Here is a 19,194-nt window from a genome sequence, read left to right on the forward strand (position 1 = left end):
GCAAATGGAACACGCTTCGGCTTGCCTCTTGACTGACACGTGGGACTACACTTGGAGAAACCGGCCATGCGCCAAACTCCCCCCGCCCACTGCGTGAAAATCCTCCCCCCACCCAAAAATTCCCCCCAAATCCTAGATTCAACTGCCCTTCGACCAACTAGCCAATAATATTCCCCAAACCCCCCTCCCCCCGTCCCCCTCCACTCCATTCGCTCCGCCAAAGCCGCCCTCCCCACCGCACCAATACGTCGGTGCTGCGGTTCATCGAGGGGGACGCACAATGATCCTCTCGCTCCCACAGTACGCTTTCGTAGACTGCCGTCCTCTAGCCGCGCCACCACCGCTGGCGATGTTCTTGTAGAGGCGCACGGCGGTCAGCGCCGCCACCGCTGGTGACGTTCGTGTGGAGACGCACGGTGGTCAGCTTCTCCCACGGTACGCGCATTCTAGACTGAGGCCCCGTGCATGTCAGTGTAGCGCTGAATGTTAGCTGATAGACGTTGTTAATTTCACTGTTTGCCGAAGTACTAGTTCACAGTCAATATGCTCTGCTTAAGAAGCTTCCTTGCCCTGTTCTGCACTCAATTTGCTTAGCTGAGATGGCGTGCCAAGGCTGATTAGTTGCTAAAATATCCTGCCATATATTTATTGTGACGTAGATTGGCATGGTCTAGTAGCCAATCTATTAGGTGAAATAGCTCTGCACCATTTTATACTCGATCTTTGTTGCTGTGATGGCCTTCGATAGTTCGATGGATGTGAGCTCGGCCTCATTGACTACTGAAACAGCCTGCCTAATTTAGCACTCAAATCTGTTTGCTGAATTAGCTTTACATATATTTCGTTACTTAGATCTGCTCGTCCAAATATCTTGCCATAGCTTTAGACATCGACCTATGTATTTTTTTTCTAGACTTCATAAAAAAGCATATATCTTTTTCTGGTAACATCTAGTAGAAGAACTAATTTGTATGTCTAATAGATGGACAAGACTTGGATAACTTCTGCTCAAAGATTCTCCGCTGCATATGTCGAGGGGGTTGAAAACTTCATGAACTTTATCAGAGCTGAGTACAGTGGTCCGAAATCATATGTGCTTTGCCCGTGTAGTAGTTGTATGAATTCAGTTACAAGACCCCAGTCAACTATGCAAAATCATCTACAATTGTATGGGATGTCGGTCACATATACTAGGTGGGTTCATCATGGTGAAGCTTTGAACGTTAATGTTATTGACTACATGGAAGCAGCAGATCACCATCTTGATCTGCCTGATGCTCAGGTGGAAGAGGAGGAGGAGGAGGTGGTGGCGGAGCCAGTGAGTTTGACCAACATTGAAACAATGCTACCAAATGTTCGTGCATTCCGTGAACTTTCACCTGCAAAAGAAAAGCGGTGGCCCCGCATGTTGGAACAATGCACTGTGGCTGTCACCCCAGGAAATAAGTTGTCAGTATTCTCAGCTACGGTCACCTTTCTTCAGGTGAAGACATCTGAGCGGATGACCAACAAATCATTCGATGCGATGTTGGCTGCTTTCCGCAAAGCTTTCCCAAATGCGTCTGAGCTGCCACACACCTACAGTAAAATGAAGAATTTCCTCCGTGCAGTTGGAATTGGATATGATATGATCCATGTTTGTAAGAATAATTGTGTTCTGTTCCGGAAGGATTATGCCAACTTAAGTGAATGCCCGAAATGCAAATCATCAAGATGGAAAGATGGCGATGCTGTGAAGAGGATTCCTCATAATGTTCTGAGACATTTTCCAATTACACCAAGATTGCAGAGGTTGTTTCATGATGCTGAAACAAGAGAGGATGTACTGTGGCATTCTAGGAACCAGGAGTACAGAGATCAGAATGTAATGAGCCATCCATCACATTGTAGTGAGTGGAAAAGCTTCAATCAGAAACAAGAAAAGTTTGCTGCTGACCCGAGAAACATTAGACTTGGCTTAGCTTCAGATGGATTTAACCCATTTGGCCACCAGAGCGCCACGTATAGCATGTGGCTAGTGCTTGTTATCCCTTACAACATGCCTCCAAATATATGCACCAAAGAATCAAACTACATGATGGCCTTGCTCATCCCAGGTCCAAAAAGTCCTGGAAAGGATTTTGATTTGTTCATGGAGCCTCTTGTGGAGGAACTTCAACAGCTATGGAGGGGTGTTCTCACTCGAGACCTCTATAGCAGCCCACCAGCTGATTTCTTTCTGTGTGCTATTATAATTTGGTGCATCCATAATTATCCGGCTTTGGGCACTATGTCAGGGAGAATGACACATGGTTACAATGCATGTGTTCATTGTGATAGGAATCCGCTGTCATACGCAATACTTAGCAAGATCCGTTACATTGGACACCGTCATTTCCTTGCCAAGGACAAGCCGCATCCTAGAAAATACCGAAGACATGTGTTCAATGAAAAACATGAAAACCGTGATGCGCCAAAGAGGCTCACCGCTGATGAGTTACAAGTGGAATTAGAGAAGGTCAGGCATATTACACCAGGAAACCATCCTGGTAATGGTAGCAGGAAAAGGAAGCGTGGCAGGGAAGAAGAGAGATTATTATTTACCCGCAGGGTCCACTTTGTGGGGCTTGGAGTATTGGAAAGATTTGGATCTGCGGCATAATCTTGATGTGATGCACATCGAGAAAAATATATGTGACAGCATTATCGGCACACTTCTTAATATTGAAGGCAAGACGAAAGATACCTTAAAATCTAGGATTGATTTGACACACCTGGGTATCAGACAAGATTTGCAGGTGCAAGATGGAGGTAAACCACGGGATATGGCACCAGCTGTGTACGTCTTGGACAAGGTAAAAAGAAAAGAATTCTGTGAGGTCCTGTCACGTGTGAGATTCCCAGATGGATTTGCTTCCAACCCTGAAAGGAGAGTCGGTGCAGATGAAAAAAAGGTACAAGGGTTGAAAACTCATGATTGCCACATCCTACTTCAAAGGGTTTTACCTGTTATCCTTATAGGATTGGGCCGCCCTGACCTATACAAAGCAGTTGCAGAGTTGGGACAATTCTTCAGGGAACTCTGCAGTAGAAATATCAGGATAGATGCTTTGGAGCGTCTTAGAGACAAGATACCAATTATCCTATGCAACCTTGAGAAGATATATCCTCCAGCCTTCTTTGATGTGATGGTGCATTTGGTTGTTCATCTACCTGATGAGGCACTACTTAGAGGTCCAATACAGTATGGCTGGATGTACCCTATTGAAAGGCGGCTAGGCATTTTCAAGGGTTGTGTTAGAAACAGAGCTAGACCCGAGGGTTCCATTGCAGAGGTCTACATTGCTACAGAAGCTTTGACATTCTGCTCAAAATACATTGAAACAGCTGATCAGCTTAGCAAAGAGGTGGATGAAGACAATCCCTGGCTCAATGTTTTCGATTATTCTATTCGAGTTACAGGGAAGAGTCGACAAGAGGACAAACCTAAAGATTTGGACAAAATGGTTTGGTATGTGTTGAATAACTGTCCTGAGATACTACCTTATATCAAGTAAGTGCTAAGTACTGCAGCTTATACATCGTAATCTACTAAACTTGCAGCACATTCCTATATATTTAGATGTTTGACGCGATCACTATGTTGTGCAGCATCTACAAAAAGGAGTTATTGCCGCAAAATCCAATAAACATTGACAAACTGGTTATGGCGGGATTTGCAAAATGGTTCAAGAGCCATGTAAGCTTTTGAATTGCACTGTCAGTTTTTGTAATATATTGAGTACATAAGATGATCGGCTTATCTATTTTCTAACCATAGCTTAAGAAGATGCGGGAGGATGGGCAGGCAGTTGATGATGCCCTTTACTCACTAGCAATGGGTCCTGATACTCGGGTAAGACATTATGAATCTTGCGTTGTTGGAGATGTGCGCTACAACACCCTTGCACGAGACGAAGGCACGAAGACACAAAACAGTGCCATCATGAGCACGGATACGTATGACAAAGAGACAACTGAAATGTATGCTAACATAACAGACATTGTTCAGTTGCAGTATATCTCCAGTTTCGAGGATCATTGGTGTGTGGTTCTGTTGTGATGTTGTTGGTATAACCTGTTTTCCAGGATCGCAAAACCCATAGCTGATGTTATTTAAAATCCATCAATGTCAAGGCGGCGTACCAGACCAACGAGCCTTTTATTTTGGCAAATCAAGCAACACAGATATTTTTCTTGGAAGACACATTTGCACGTAGCGATGACTGGAGAGTATTGCAAAGGTTTGAGCAGAGGAATTCGTTTAATGAAGTTGCACAACAAGATGATGTTTACACTGCTCCTGATGTACAAGATAACACAGATGTTCCTAATATCTTTGAGAACCATCACGTCAATGACGTCGGCGAAAAGATTGTCTGTCGTGATGTGGACATGCAAGAGTTGATCAAGAAGAAGCCAACATTCGAGGACGTTGAGGACGAAGAAGAAGATGACACCGTGGGGAATTACGATTCAGACTGATACACATGGCGAAGATGTTGATGCTGCTGCAGATGATGATTACATTGTTTTTGTCGTATTTGCCTGTCAGAAGATGTTTTCTTATCTACTATGTGAAATTGTGTTTGCTATGACAACTGAAACCTGATGAACATGGTGTTTAGTATTTTCCTGTGAGAACATCACTTGTTATGTATGTTGATTTGTGTTTGGTATGATGACTAAAACATGATGACATTGTTGTTTAGTTGTACTCATATTTGGCTGTGAAACTTGAATTTGATGACATAGTTTGCTGTTGGACTGCAATTTTCTCAACGTCTTTGAATGAGAACAAAGTTGACCCGACAGGGCCTCTGCTAATTTATTTATTTATTACCAAAAGAGTTTCTACTATTTATTTATTTATGAGCAAAAGGGGATACCCCTGATTTCCGTTAATAGAAATCATTAGATGTTCACAACACTACGCCGAGCCTGCTACACAGGCTTCATTTATTACTAGTTTTAGCAAAGTGTTCATATCATAGCCACTGAATACATCACGAGTGCTACATACACTGCAAATAATCATCCTACAGAGAACATCGATTTTGCCCATTATCTTCACAAGCTCTTTCATCTCCTCATTGCTGTCAAGGTCATTCAGCAGCTGTTGCTTGGCCATGATCAGAGGAACTGCATCTTTAACCTTCTGCTCTACATCTTCCTCTTCTGTCGTTCCTTCAGTTACTTGTACTTGTTCAACACCCCAACCTGCTGGTATTGGGATTCCTCGGCTAACCAAATAATCAATGTAGTTGCACTCCCCCACATCAGCAACTTCCCAGAAATACAAATCACACGAATCTTTCCTTTTCTGCACGAATCAAATTGGAAGCTCATCAACCAAACTATTAAAAAATCAGCAATTGAAAGCAGCAGATCAACACTTAAACATATTATTACCCCATGATTCGGGCATTTGTAGAAGACTCGCCCAGGGTTGAGGATTGTGGTTGAGACGCGACGGATGACTCTGCGTGATTTGCAGCAGTGGCACCACGCCAACGGCAGCGGGTTGCGATGAGCAACCGGCTGCGGTGCGCGTGCCGGCGGGGGTGTGATGAGACCCACAGGCGATGGTATGGGTGGCGACTTGGCGCATATTTGGTTGTTGTGTGCTGAAGAGCAGGTGGACGAGCAGCCAGCGGACATGGTTGCTGCGGCCAGAGCTTCTGATGCTAGGCAGAGTAAGTAGAGAAGAGGAGAACCGAACGTTGGATATGTCAGTTTCATTATTACTTGTAGAGTAGCATAGCACCATATATAGTCATACTCTAGGTTTGGATTCGAAGCAGCTACAGGAGCACGTCTCTCTTTTTTCTAAAACTCAGCAACGTCTCTTTACTGGTACACTAGCTTGTTCTGTATGCCTTCTCAAGTCTTTGATTCCTCCACCTAACATCTGGGACCCACCGGAAGGGCCTCTATATTTCACGAAAAAAACGTGCCCCCCGCTGACAGGTCAGACCCACCAGCTATCTTCGCACGCAATGAAGTGCCTCCTTATTACGCACAAAAAAATGAATACTCCCCCTGCCAGCTGGAACCCAGCATAGTGGGAGGTTGACTTGTGGGCCTACCAAATTGACCGGGACGGAGGGCTTTGTCAACTTAGTCAATATGAACGATTCTAGCTCCAGTTACCGTACGATGTTCATCCAACGGTCATAGTGCTTCTTCAACCTCTGGTCTTCTTGCTCCAGCCGCCCAAACCAGCGCCGGTCGTGCCGCGTGCTCCTGCCTCCCGTGGCCGGCCGTGATACCGCGGAGGCCTCACTGCCCCCTACTACTCCCACGGCTGGCTAGGGCATCCCTCTACTCACCCACACCCCCTATTACTCTGTGGCGACGGCAGCCCCACACCGCAGCCGAACCAGTGAACCCTCGTACTCCTCTTCACGTGGGCATCCACTGCCGCGTCTTCCCCGGTTCCGCGTCGTCCCCTTCCTAGGCCTCGCTGTCGTCCACCGCCTTGGTCCTCTCGGCGCGGCGTGGTCAATGTGGTCAACGACCGACTTCCATCGGAAGAGTACTGTACGTGGAGAGGCTGACAGTTGGGTCCACGGCCGCAGCTGGGTCCACAGCCACAACCCAGTTTTTTGTGATTTTCCATGTAAGTCGCTTTGTCATGCCTGTTGGGCTGCAAATATTTCAAGACGAGGAGAGCTTCATTCGGTTGGCCGAGAAAATGGCCTATCAGTAATGAGAAATGAGTCGTACATTTTTAAAACACATCAAACCGGCAATTAGTTTCAAATTTCTTTTTTATCATTTTGAGATTTTAAATTGTATTGATTTTTATGCGTGGACAATTTGATGGATTTTATATTGATATACATTTATTTTTAAAATCAGTTTGAATGTGACTCGAAATTTCGATATTAAAAACAGTTTGGACCGCACCGAAATATGCAAAATTTCATATATATTTTTAACCATGGCTACAATATGGGCTACAATGCTAACAAAAAAATGTGGGCTCCAAAAAAACCTTAAGAATTAGCAAATGGGTTGTAAATTATTAAGAATAATGGCAGATGGGTTGTATGATGTTTTTCACGGATTTGAGGCTTTCCTAAAAAAAAGTTGATGCACAAGCAGTGACTGTTGGATGTCCATCCAACGGCCGTCGTGCTTATTCAATCTCTGCTCTTCCTGCTCCAGGCGCTCAAACAAGCGCCGACGGTACTGCCTGCTCCCTCCTCCCCACGGCCGGCTATGCTTCCGCGCAGGCCTCACCGCTCCACCGTACTCCCATCGCTGGCCTAGTCATCCCTCTACTCACCACACCTGTTGTTATTCTCCGACGACGGCAGACGAACCAGTAAACCCTCGTATAGTCATACTCCCCTCCGCGTGAGAAACAACTGTCAGAGTCTTCCCTGCCTCCGTGTCGTTCCCTTCCTAGGCCTCGCCATCGTCCACCGCCCTGGTGCTCCTGGCGCAGCATGGTCAACGTGGTCAACGACTGACATGCATCTGAAGTAGACTGTATGTGGAGAGGCTGACAACTGGGTCCACGGCCGCACGCGAGGGAATGCCTCCTTATTACGCGCAAAATAATGATTCCTCCACCTGACATCTGGGACCCACCGAAAGGGCCTTTGTATTTAATGAAAACAACATTACCGCCGCTGACAGCTCGGACCCACCAGCTATATCTTTGCACGCAAGGAAGTGCCTCCTTATTACGCACAAAAAAATGAATACTCTCCCTGCTAGCTGGGACCCACAATAGTGGGAGGCTGACTTGTGGGCCAACTAAGTTGACGGGGACGGAGGGCTTTGTAAACTTAGTCAATATGAACGATTCTAGCTCCAGTGACCGTACGATGTCCATCCAACAGTCGTAGTGCTTCTTCAACCTCTGGTCTTCTTGCTCCAGCCGCCCAAACCAGCGCCGGTCGTGCCTCATGTTCCTGCCTCCCGTGGCCGGCTATGATGCCGCGGAGGCCTCACCGCCCCCTACTACTCCCACTGCTGGCCAGGCCATCCCTCTACTCACCCACACTCCCTGTTATTCTGCGGCGACGACAGCCTCACACCGCAGCGAATCAGTGAACCCTCATACTCCTCTATGTGTGGGCATCCACTGTCGTGTCTTCCCCGGCTCCGTGTCGTCCCCTTCCTAGGCCTCGCCGTCGTCCACCGCCCTGGTGCTCTCGGCGCGTCCTGGTCAACGTGGTCAACGATCGACATGCATCTGAAGTGGACTGTACGTGGAGAGGCTGACAGCTGGGTCCATGGCCGCATGCAAGGAAATGCCTCCTTATTACGCGCAAAATAATGATTCCTCCGCCTGACATCTGTGACCCACCGAAACGGCCTCTGTATTTCGCGAAAACAACGTTACCGTCGCTGACAGCTCAGACCCACCAGCTATATCTTCGCACGCAAGGAAGTGCCTCCTTATTACGCACAAAAAATGAATACTCCCCTGCTAGTTGGGACCCAGTATAGTGGCAGGCTGACTTGTGGGCCTACTAATTTGACGGGGACGGAGGGCTTTGTCAACTTAGTCAATATGCACGATTCTAACTCCAGTGACCGTACGATGTCCATCCAATGGCCGTAGTGCTTCTTCAACCTCTGGCCTTCTTGCTCCAGCCACCCAAACCAGCGCCAGTCGTGCCTCGTGCTCCTGCCTCCCATGGCCGGCTGTGATGCGACGGAGGCCTCACCGCCCCCTACTACTCCCACCGCTAGCCAGGCCATCCCTCTACTCACCCACACCCCCTATTATTCTGCGGCGATGGTAGCCTCACACCGCAGCGAATCAGTGAACCCTCATACTCCTCTACGCGTGGGCATCCACTGCCGCGTCTTCCCCGGCTCCGCGTCGTCCCCTTCCTAGGCCTCGCCGTCGTCCACCGCCCTGGTGCTCTCGGCGCGGCGTGGTCAACGTGGTCAAGGAACGGCTTCCATCGGACGTGGACTGTACGTGGAGAGGTTGACAGCTGGGTCCACGGCCGCATCAAGGAAGTGCCTCCTTATTACGCGCAAAATAATTATTCCTCCACTGACAGCGGGGACCCACCGGACGGGCCACCGTATTTTGCAAAAAAAGTTTCCCCTTACTGTTGAGACCCACTAGCTACATCTGCGCACGCAAGGAAGTGTGTCCGAGCAAAAAAACGATTCGCCCCCTAACTGCTGGGACGCACCAGCTACATCTTCGCACGCAAGAAAGTGCCTGATAGTCGGGACCCACCTGGTCGAAGCGTACGTAGCGTTGTCATTCTGGTCGCAAACGTGTACGTACATACTGGTCGATGTAGAGGCGCACGTGTCATAGTAGAGGCGCGCACGTAGCATGTACACGTACGTATAGCGGCCAGTGTGCAAGAAAGAAAATACGGCCACGTACGTACATACGGGCGGGGTCTCGAACGCCTACTCGCGCATACGTACGGCCAGGGCTCGTGTACATGGCTGGGTCGGAACGGAGAAACTGCATCGTCGTCGTGTTCATGGGGAGCCAACCGGCTAGGTCGGAACGGAATGCGTCGTCGTGTTCATTGGGAGGGCTTGGACGGAACACCCGATGGAAAGGAGGCCTGGCGTACCGTAGAACGGAGAAAACGGCCTTGTGTTCGACCGACCACGTTCAAAACGGGATCCTGTTTATCGGGAGGGGTCTGGCGTACCGCAAAACGGAGGAAATGGACCTTCTACGGTCGAAACGGGGGTCCTGTTGATCGGGAGGGGTGTGGCTTATCACAAAACGGAGGAAACGGACTTGTATTGGAGCGCTATGGTCGAAACGGGGGTCATGTTCATCGGGAGGGGTGTGGCGTACCGCAAAACGGGACTCCACGGGATACTGTTCATCTCCACCATCGACCCCCTCCAACCTCCACGGGCTACTGTTCATCCACCGTCGACCTCCTCCAGCCTCCACCTGCGACTGTTCATCCACGGGCTCCTGTTCATCCTGCCTCCACCGCGCGCTACTCCACCGGCTACTGTTCAACCAGCCCTCTCCACGGGCTCCTGTTCAACCACCCCTCCACGGGCTACTGTTCATCCAGCCATCCACCGTCTACTGTTCATCCAGCCCTCCACGGGGTGGTCCTGTTCATCCGCCCTCCACCGGGTCCTTTTCATCCAGCCCCAACCGGCTCGATCGATCGGGGTCCTGTTCATTCAGAGGCAACACCACGGGGTCCTATTCATCCACCCCCACCGGGAACTGTTCATCCAACCCCCCCCCCCCAGCAACGCTCACTGTTCATCCAGAGGTAGCATTGATCGGCTTCAGTTAGCATCAGTAGCGAAGGAATCACTCGATCGGGTTCAGTTAACAGCCATCAATCGATCGCTCGGGTTCAGTAACGCGACGCGTAGCCTGCAGTGCAATCGCTCGGGTTCAGTAGGCGAACGCCTCGCTCGGGTTCAGTTAGAGCCCAACGCCTCGCACCCACGCGTGTGCGTGTACAAGAGAAACGCGCAAACCTCCATGCATCGCTCGGCCCCGGTCACCCACCATAACCGGGAACACCCCGACATTTTCCTCGCCCTCGCTTCTACCACGGTTTTTTTCCGTCATGGACGGCCCAAATAATGTCATACAGCTGCGTCTCCGGCCCGCCCAGGACGAAAAGCCCATTTTCTGTCATGATTTTTTATCATAGAAGTAGGACCCCACCACATCTATGATGATACCGGGTTTTGTCACGATTATCGTCATAGAAGTGTCATAAGTATGACAGAAAAAAATTTCGTTCGGCCCAAAATGTCATGGATGTGTCCTTTTTTTAGTGTACTTTAGAGACATGCATGCCCATGACACGTTCAGGTGGATTTGGAAATCAAGGGCCACTATGAAAATCAAAGTCTTCGGTTGGCTTCTACTGGTTGACTGGTTAAACACTCGAAATATGCTTAAAAGAAGGCACTATAATATCGGAGAGGGTCATGGGTGTCTTCTATGTGACTCAACCGATGAGGAAACGTTGGAACATCTATTTTTTGAGTGTCAATTCAGTACTCAATGCTGGGCCGCCCTCCACATTTCCTGGACAAGGGGGCGACAACATTTCAAAGAATATCAGAGGCCAAACTTAGTTGGAACCGACCCCTCTTCATGGAAACTTTTCTGCTCGCGGCTTGGAGTATTTGGAAGGAGAGGAATAACAAGCACTTCAGGAAAATTGTCCCCTCAAAGGAATCATGTGGCTTAGAAGATTCAAGGAAGATTTCTCCCTCCTCACTCATAGGGTGAAGGAGAAGCATAAAAACTCTATCCCCTCTATCTTAGCCTCAATAGTATAGTCCTCTTTCCCACCCCACCTCATGGGGATGTAAAAACTCTTTGTAAATTATGACTCATTCTTTAATTTAATTCACAGTAGGAGGTTCTCAAGTAAAAATTTGATCATTCGTATCACATGCAAAATATGGGCTGAACAAATGATCAAATGATTGTGGCGTTTCCAGGATGTAAATCATATGTAAAAACAGGGATAACTGAATGATTATTGATATGTTGGATTTGTTTTGAGGATCGGTTGATTTCGATGCGAGGTGATGATGTTATGTATGATAGTCTGTCAATCCCCTGATGTCACAAGGTGAAGACACGCATACATCCCGACAGGCTCTGATCGCATCTCAGTCCCACTTTCTGATTCCCTCCAATGTGCTTTTTGTAGTGCATTTCATCAATCCAATAATAAATGCTCCATCGTGTTTCAGCGGGTAAAGGCTTTGCCGAGAAGGAAATAATGTTTTGATCACATTCGATAAACAAATATTGGGACTGTCAAAACCAATCTGAACAGCTTGCATTCCAGTATCAGAAGGATTACTGACAATGTTTGTGGGTACAAATTGGCTTAGGCGTCTTTTTAGTTGTTGTGGAATTGCGCCGAAATTTGTACGATAGTTTATCTATTACATTGGTTGCCATGGTGAACATGAACCATGCTTGTCTCCAATGAATCGTCTGTGTGCCTTTTTGTCTTCAATAAAAAACATCACACTGGATCACATGCAAAATTGACTGTTTCAACTCTCACTACTCCTAGCTTTCTCTTAATCCAAGAATAGCCAACTTGCTCGGATGCACAGCGAGATTTCTGTTTTAGAGCAGTATAATTGCTTCGTATGGTAGGGCCTACTTGTCAATGACCCGTTACTAGTCTTGTTTGTGCTATCTGTGCATTACATGGTTATGCCTAGCCTACATGTTGGAATTACTGTCAGATTTTGAAGTGGCAAAAATTTATGTGGCTTTATGAGGTTTTAACAACTAAAAACAATTTTCTCATACCTGCAAGTGTTCCTTCACATGACTTTTGTTAGTTTGTCTTGGTTGGAATCCCCATGTCAGTCCCTTCCTACAATGTGTGCGATTTTCTGTGGGTCTTTGAGGGATTCTCTCTGACTTAGCTTGTTCTTGTAGTACTCCCTCCATTCCTAAATATAAGTCTTTTTAGAGATTTCACTACAAACTACATACGGATGTGTATATACATATTTTAGAGTGTAGATTAACTCAGTTTGCTCACTATGTAGTCCATAGTGGAATCTCTAAAAAGACTTCTATTTAGGAGCGGAGGGAGTATTTATTAAAATTAGGATCTGTCTAGAACACATCTAGATGTTTCCTAGTTATTGCACATCTAAGTAACTCAAAGCAAGAATAAAATAAAATAGGAAGGGAGAAAATAAAATATCACATGATTCTTCACCTAAAATCAATGGCATGGAATTTAGATGTGCTATACTTATGGCACATCTAGATGTGCTTTAGCAAAACCATTAGAATTAATCTAACTGTCCCTAATGGTCCTTCTTTGGTAGCTACAAGCATATTGGGCCATTAAACAGTTTCCTGGCACTGATCGGATCCTGGGACTTAATGCCTCTCTGATATATTTGTAGATGTTTTGCTGCTGGGAAATTTATGGCAGTGATGATAAATTTAAGGCTTGTTTCTCAAAACATTTTTTGTTTCGCCTAAGAGCTTTTACCTTGCCAGGCTTGAGAGCTGATGCTGCTTATTCCTTCCTTGCATTATGCGTCCATGCTGTCATTCCATAACTCTGAGGACAAATTTATCAGATTTTGAGTGTTAGCTCATGTTGAACAACACTTTTTGTGCAGAATCATGTGACTCGGTCTCCTTGATGATCCAATCCCTCTGTTATATTTCACCGGGCTTGAATTTTCCAAAAGGGCTATACTTTATGGAATCTGCTTTGCCTACTGTAATTGCCCGTTCTTATCGTTGTATGTTTGATGGTTTTAAGTTCCTTTTCTCTTAAGGTCAGTCAGTTCTGCGAGTCCAGTGATGGCACATCTTTGAGAACTGAGTTTACTTAGTTAATGAACATCATAAGCATAATCCCTGAGGACCGCCGATTCGATCTTCTATTGTTCCTGGTCTACCCATGATCTTCTATTGTTCCTTGATGTTCTTTCTTCACTTTTGTTGTACTATCCTTTTGCTTGATGTAGATGTATTTGTCTAGAATGCATTCTCTGATAGCTCGACCATCATTCACCATGGTACTTTCCTTGTTCTGAAATTCTCTATTTGGAAGAAGTGGAGACCTGAACTGAGGATAGTCAGTTTAATTTTTTTTCCTAGGGTGTTTTCTTTCATATGGATCGAAGAGTGTTGTTCTTTTTTTTCTTTTCTATTTGTGTTTTGCTATTTGGCAGCCTTCTCTGAAAAATACCAATCTGTTGATACAAATATACAAATGTTCTGAGGTTGCTCTTGGGAAATTTACTTGTTTTTTACTATCTTGTTCTCTGGAGGCAACCTAAACACCTTCCAATGATGACCAAACTAAATACTTTCGTTCTTCTGATGCGCCACCTCATGGCGTGGTGCGGAAGCAATTTGGAGACTTGAACTGAGGAAATTCTTTATTATGTCTTCTTTCCGCCCCAAAACAATGTTGTTTATATCATGTTTTCCTCTTATAGTTGGCAACGCGAAAATGTTGTGTTTATTATATCAAATCGTGTTGTGTTACCTGTCTTCTGGCACATTTATTAACACAAGAATATAAGAATATGCCCATATTTTGCCTAGTCTATGATTTTATTTTTGTTTTTTAATACTTCCAAAATTCTTTAGATATGTAGTCTGATATTCTGTTTGTTCTTGATTCTGTTATTTACCATGTATATTTTCTTTTGTGTATCATCGAGTAAAATATGGCTGGACAGTGATGAAATACACAAACAAAACACACCATCTTTCGGGACTGATTGGTGCACTCTGTGTGCCATGCTGTGGAAATGTGTGATTCTGATGTCCACCTACCATATTTTCTCCAAAATACAACTTTTATGTTCTGTGATTCTGATGTGGTATATGTTCAAATTTTAGAGATTGATATGCCCATTGACGCCTTTCTTGGTATTTTGATTTTGACAACCATGATGAGCCAATTTTACAGTTACAGACCTGTGATGACTCCTGTGGAAATGATCACATGGTCAAAGAACATCTAAGGGACTGAGTTGTCTTTGTATTTTGGATCTTTGCTGTCAGTAGTTTATTTGTTGCTGCATTATTTTTTCGTATGCTTCTCTTCATCATATTTGTGCCTTTTAAACTTATCCATATGGTTCTTGGACAATGAGAAAATGTTAGGCAGAAAGCAAATGTTCCTCTCGCTATCCAGTGTGGAATTTCTTGTGATGTGATTGGACGTTGCTATCTCTTTTGATGAATTTGATTGGACTTTGTATCGTTTTCCAATTCGAACAACCTGAACAGATATAAATTAGAATGACAATCATACAAGCGTTTGACAAAAGCACCCTATCCAGAGAATGGACTACGTGGTGGTGGAGGAAGGTCCAAAGGAAAGAGATGGTTTACTTACCACCATTTGTTGTTGCTCTAGAGTCAAATGGTCTAATCAAAATATCCCGTTGCAGATGTTTTTCTTAAAAAAATTGAGCCGTACTGCTGGCAACTGATGATTAGATAGCATTAATGTGCTCTATTTGTCTGTCTCTTCTTTTATCCCCTTGAATTTATTTATCTTCCTGTGCAAACCAAGGGTGGCAAATGATGTGAAATATGCTATGCTATACACTGAATCTTTGATATGTTTACAAAACTCCGCTTATTATCTGACGCCACCCATGAGTTTGAACTTTCAACCCAGTTTTTGAAGAGCTTAGCTGCGTAATTTTTGTACAATGCCATGACGCTGGTAGTATCGTGTTTTCTTGATGCTTTATTATGAATGTTCCTCCGGGTTTGATGGTTTTCTCATTGATCTGATGTTTAAAATTGTCCAATGATGATCAAACTAAATACTTTCGTTCTTCTGATGTGCCATCTGATGGCTCGGTGCCGAAGCAATTTGGAGACCTGAACTGCGGATATATTTGATCATATTGTTCATCCCCCAGAACTGGATTTTGTGCTTTTTATGCTTGATTACTGAACAAAAGTTTTATGTTTGTTGCTTCACAACTGGAAGAATGGCCTGTTGTTAACAGTTTGGTCATCCTGTAGAGAGAAGCATAGATGAACGAAAACACCAGCCAGCATTAAACAACACGGTGCTTTATCAAACTGCGTCGTGTTACCTGTCTTCTGGCACATTTTGTAACATTAGAAAATGTCCAAATTTCCGGTGATGTTTTATTTCCGAGCTTCTTATAGTTTGGGTGGATATGCTATGTCTAAACATTGGCTTCCAACATTTAGATGGAAGTGAGGATCCTTTCCCCAGCTGATCGACTATGATTATATTGTGCGCAAATGTAATCCTTTATCAGAGGATTCCAAGCCATAAATCTGATCCATCTCACCGAACATTCTCTAGCCCTCTTTTTCTGTTGTATTTTTCCTTTGTTTATCTGTTCTGATTTGTAAACTTAATGGTAGTGAGGATTCCCTGAATGGTGGATTACACTATGCGCAACTGTAATCCCATAGGATCCATCTTTGTTTATGTTTGCCACCCTGTTTTTTTTCGTTTATCGGAAATTGAATATTGAATGGATGTGAGGATCCTTTCCCCAAATGATCGACTATGATTATACTGTGCGCACATGTAATCCTCATTAGAGGGTTCCAAGCCAGAAATCTGATCCATAAATTTCTGCTTACATGGTCCTATTTGTGTATTTTGCTTTTGTGTTATTTTGTGCAATATGTTTTGAGGGTTAGTCGTTCAACATCTGATTTTACTTAGAATGGAGATGTTTCTAGCAAATGAGGACTCTTCTGCTTATTCTCACACACTTGATGTTTCAAAATTCCGCTTTTTAAAATTGAAGCTCAGCCTGTCAGAAATCCATAGCCCACTGAATCTTAGTAGTGACTAGTGACTCTTCCTCTTGTGTGATGTTTTTTGATGGGCTGGTCAAATGGTGCTAAAACAAGATATTCCTGGGATTTTCTTTGAGGAATACAAAATCGAGCTTTTTAAAACTGATGGTTGGCCTGTGAGCCTGTCTAATGTTTTCTTTCTTCTATACACTTGTCCCTTCTAGTAGCCAATGCTAGAGATGTATTCTAAGTTTAGTCCTCGTGGTTATTCTGATTCATATGACGTTTTGAAATCGAGCTTTTTATAATAGATGAACCGACCAGTATCAAACTTTATTTACCTTGCAGTATTGGCTGCTGATATATGTTGATACGTGCTCAGCTGAAGATCTTCCTCCCCAAGCTGACACTGCTGCCTCGTCTTCCCCAGCACTGAAAGAGGTTCAGTTGAAGGTTCTTGCCTTCTGTTAGCTATTGCAGCAGATTTGTGAGTTGTAGAGAAATTGAGGCACCGTCATTTACCATAGGTTTTAACTTGTAAGTTCATATCCCCCCTGCAGAGTGTTAAAAAACATGTAAATTTAAATACTAGTTTTGAATTCAGTTTGTTCAGTGAAAGATCAATGTATTTCGTGTGCATTGGCCATCTTGCAATGCTGGCATTTTGCTGTGGGATCTTTGTCTGGTGATTGATCAGGGTACAACACTTAGATTATCATGTTGTTGTGCAGAGGAAACAGAGTAAAGAAAATCCAAGTTTTGCATGGTTTGATGTTGCTTCAAATTTGGGCTGGTACAAATCTTTCCTCACAGAGAAACAAAGAGCATTCATGCATGCATCTTACTCCACCCCAAATCCCAAAACGACGCACGTTTAGTCAGGGCAACCTTGCTGAGAATGCTTTCCAGGATAGACTCAGGATCTGCCGTGTCTTCTAATTTCTCTGTTTCTCTCTGGATATTGGGTGAATCTACATGTCAAGCAAAGATTACAGATTGATAGTAAATGGATCAAATTTGTGATTAAATGTGTCAAACACCTAGATCTACTAGATTGTTACAAATCATTCTGCACAGAGAAACAATTCATGCATGCATCTTGCTACACCCCAAATCCCGTCAGATATTACACTTCTGCTGGGTTTGGAACAACTCTCAGGTGTACACTTCTGTAACTGCGTACCGCTCCCAACTCATTGGTTCTGTCGCCCTCTTCAGATTTGACAAGCCTAGGTCGAGCTTGGCGGTGCGTGGAATTCCCCAAAATGGCGCCTGCAACCTCTGTGACCAATGCCCTCGCGCTATCTCTGTCTGGCTACTTGTTGCAGATTGGTCTGATAATCCAGCTGCACTTACCACTCACGCACAAGAGGCTATCTCTATCAGAGAGTGGTGGAATGAGATGAACGCACTTGCATCATGGACAGAAAGGTTGTTGCTGCACAAATCTACGCCTACGCAGCCAACTCTAGCTGATCCCTTAAAAATAGAGAAGGAAAACAGACAGAGTAAACTTTAATGAACTATATTTACTCCGCTAAATTTTGTCGGTTCTAGCCGATCTCCTATATTTAACAGAGTAAAAATCAAATTTAAAATATAAATGAACAAAGATTCGATAAACCGCCGAAGCATAGTCTAATTTGACACATAATTTACATCTTAAACCACCGAAGCATAGTCTCAAACCTCAATCTTCGGACTTGTAGAGGGCGAGCTACTCCACCCGCGAAATCCCACCACCCACGGGGTCCGGCCCTGTGCCATCGTCGCCACAGTCAGGGAAGATCCTCGTCGGCGCCGCCGTCCTCCTTGCCGCTTGAGACGTCGATGACCACCCCCCCTCCCCCTTCCGTTGCGCGTTCCCTGAAGATCTTGTGCTCCGCCTCCACGAGCTCGGGTACTGGCGGCGAAGGTCCGCCATGTACTCCTCGTTGACGGTTCTGCCGTGATCCGCTCCCTCGCCTCCCGGTCCTCCCTATCCAGCAACGCACTCACTAGCCCTGGCGGCGGCCCCTTGCCCCACGAGAACTTGAGTCGAGGACGCGCCAGCGGTTCGCTCGTGGCGGCGCGGATCCGCGCTGCGGATGGGTGTCGGGGACCGGCGGCCATGAGATCCGGCCATTGGGGAGGAGGGGGGCGAGGTTGTTGCCGACAGCATGGAGGAGGGAGGAGGAGAGGCAGAGGAGGGTGGGGGTATTTACTCCGCCGACTAGCGGTGGAGTTAATATAGACGCGGATAAGCGATGGAGAAAAAATTATCCTCTATGGGTTTTAGGGGTTCGGCTAGGTCCTGATTAGAGGAGTATAATCAGATTTTTACTCCTCTAACCGGTTATAGGGGATCGGCTAGAGTTGGTCTAAGAAGAGTAAATCGATGTCATGGGTGCGTGCAATAAATTAGGAGCAATTAATTGAAGAGATCAAATGCAATTGATGTCGCTTGAATTTGGGCCGTTGGATTTGGTGACAGACCACGAAAGTCAAATGGACTCTTCGATACGATTAAATGCATTAGATCGTAGGGCGATGGTTGTCTTGTGCACACTAAATTTAATGGCTTAATAGAATTACAACTGGCGCTTTTATAAGCAATAATAAGTATAAATATAAATGTAAGTAAATAATACAAAAACATACTACTCCCTTCGTTCCTAAATATAAGTCTTTTTAGAGATTCCATCACAAACTACATACGGATATATATAGACATATTTTAGAGTATAGATTCATTCATTTTGCTCCGTATGTAATCCATAGTGTAATCCCTAGAAAAGACTTATATTTAGGAACGGAGGGAGTATTTATTAACATAAATTGAGTGGGGGATGACAGCCGTGAGATGTCTGATACTGGGGGAATGACAGCCGTGAGATTGAAATTGGATGGCTGATACTGGGGGGATGACA

The 19,194-nt window shown here is 45.1% G+C and overlaps 1 long non-coding RNA gene, 8 other non-coding genes and 4 pseudogenes across 12 annotated transcripts; 12 read left to right on the top strand and 1 right to left on the bottom strand.

Annotated features, from left to right (window-relative positions):
- Positions 1 to 222: 222 nt before the first annotated feature.
- On the bottom strand, positions 223 to 18,478 carry LOC147967811 (uncharacterized). Of its 4 annotated transcripts, none has more exons than XR_015603881.1 (4): positions 17,975 to 18,478; positions 16,808 to 16,839; positions 16,627 to 16,717; positions 223 to 5,341 (listed from the first exon to the last, which is right to left on the bottom strand). It is a non-coding gene; the product is annotated as an uncharacterized LOC147967811 (long non-coding RNA). The 4 variants fall into 4 exon arrangements; XR_015603882.1 differs by lacking the exon at positions 223 to 5,341 and adding an exon at positions 12,998 to 13,076; XR_015603880.1 differs by lacking the exon at positions 223 to 5,341 and having other exon boundaries at positions 12,998 to 16,717.
- Positions 11,549 to 11,637, top strand: LOC125511882 (small nucleolar RNA snoR14). The gene has a single exon (XR_007285153.1). It is a non-coding gene; the product is annotated as a small nucleolar RNA snoR14 (small nucleolar RNA).
- Positions 13,318 to 13,389, top strand: LOC125511776 (small nucleolar RNA R66). The gene has a single exon (XR_007285115.1). It is a non-coding gene; the product is annotated as a small nucleolar RNA R66 (small nucleolar RNA).
- Positions 13,526 to 13,600, top strand: LOC125511773 (small nucleolar RNA Z159/U59; annotated as a pseudogene).
- On the top strand, positions 13,810 to 13,905 carry LOC125511767 (small nucleolar RNA Z159/U59; annotated as a pseudogene).
- LOC125511725 (small nucleolar RNA SNORD96 family) lies at positions 14,209 to 14,305 on the top strand. Its single transcript, XR_007285080.1, has one exon. It is a non-coding gene; the product is annotated as a small nucleolar RNA SNORD96 family (small nucleolar RNA).
- Positions 14,421 to 14,516, top strand: LOC125511720 (small nucleolar RNA SNORD25; annotated as a pseudogene).
- On the top strand, positions 15,060 to 15,143 carry LOC125511791 (small nucleolar RNA R16). The gene has a single exon (XR_007285117.1). It is a non-coding gene; the product is annotated as a small nucleolar RNA R16 (small nucleolar RNA).
- On the top strand, positions 15,296 to 15,391 carry LOC125511768 (small nucleolar RNA Z159/U59; annotated as a pseudogene).
- Positions 15,470 to 15,615, top strand: LOC125511893 (small nucleolar RNA snoR137). Its single transcript, XR_007285164.1, has one exon. It is a non-coding gene; the product is annotated as a small nucleolar RNA snoR137 (small nucleolar RNA).
- LOC125511757 (small nucleolar RNA Z103) lies at positions 15,719 to 15,817 on the top strand. The gene has a single exon (XR_007285108.1). It is a non-coding gene; the product is annotated as a small nucleolar RNA Z103 (small nucleolar RNA).
- On the top strand, positions 16,012 to 16,109 carry LOC125511754 (small nucleolar RNA Z103). The gene has a single exon (XR_007285105.1). It is a non-coding gene; the product is annotated as a small nucleolar RNA Z103 (small nucleolar RNA).
- On the top strand, positions 16,379 to 16,456 carry LOC125511714 (small nucleolar RNA SNORD36). The gene has a single exon (XR_007285072.1). It is a non-coding gene; the product is annotated as a small nucleolar RNA SNORD36 (small nucleolar RNA).
- Positions 18,479 to 19,194: the final 716 nt, after the last annotated feature.

The sequence above is a fragment of the Triticum urartu genome, chromosome 5A (genome assembly GCF_056163025.1).
Source record: "Triticum urartu cultivar PI428250 chromosome 5A, HENAU_Tu73, whole genome shotgun sequence".
Lineage (NCBI taxonomy): Eukaryota > Viridiplantae > Streptophyta > Magnoliopsida > Poales > Poaceae > Triticum > Triticum urartu.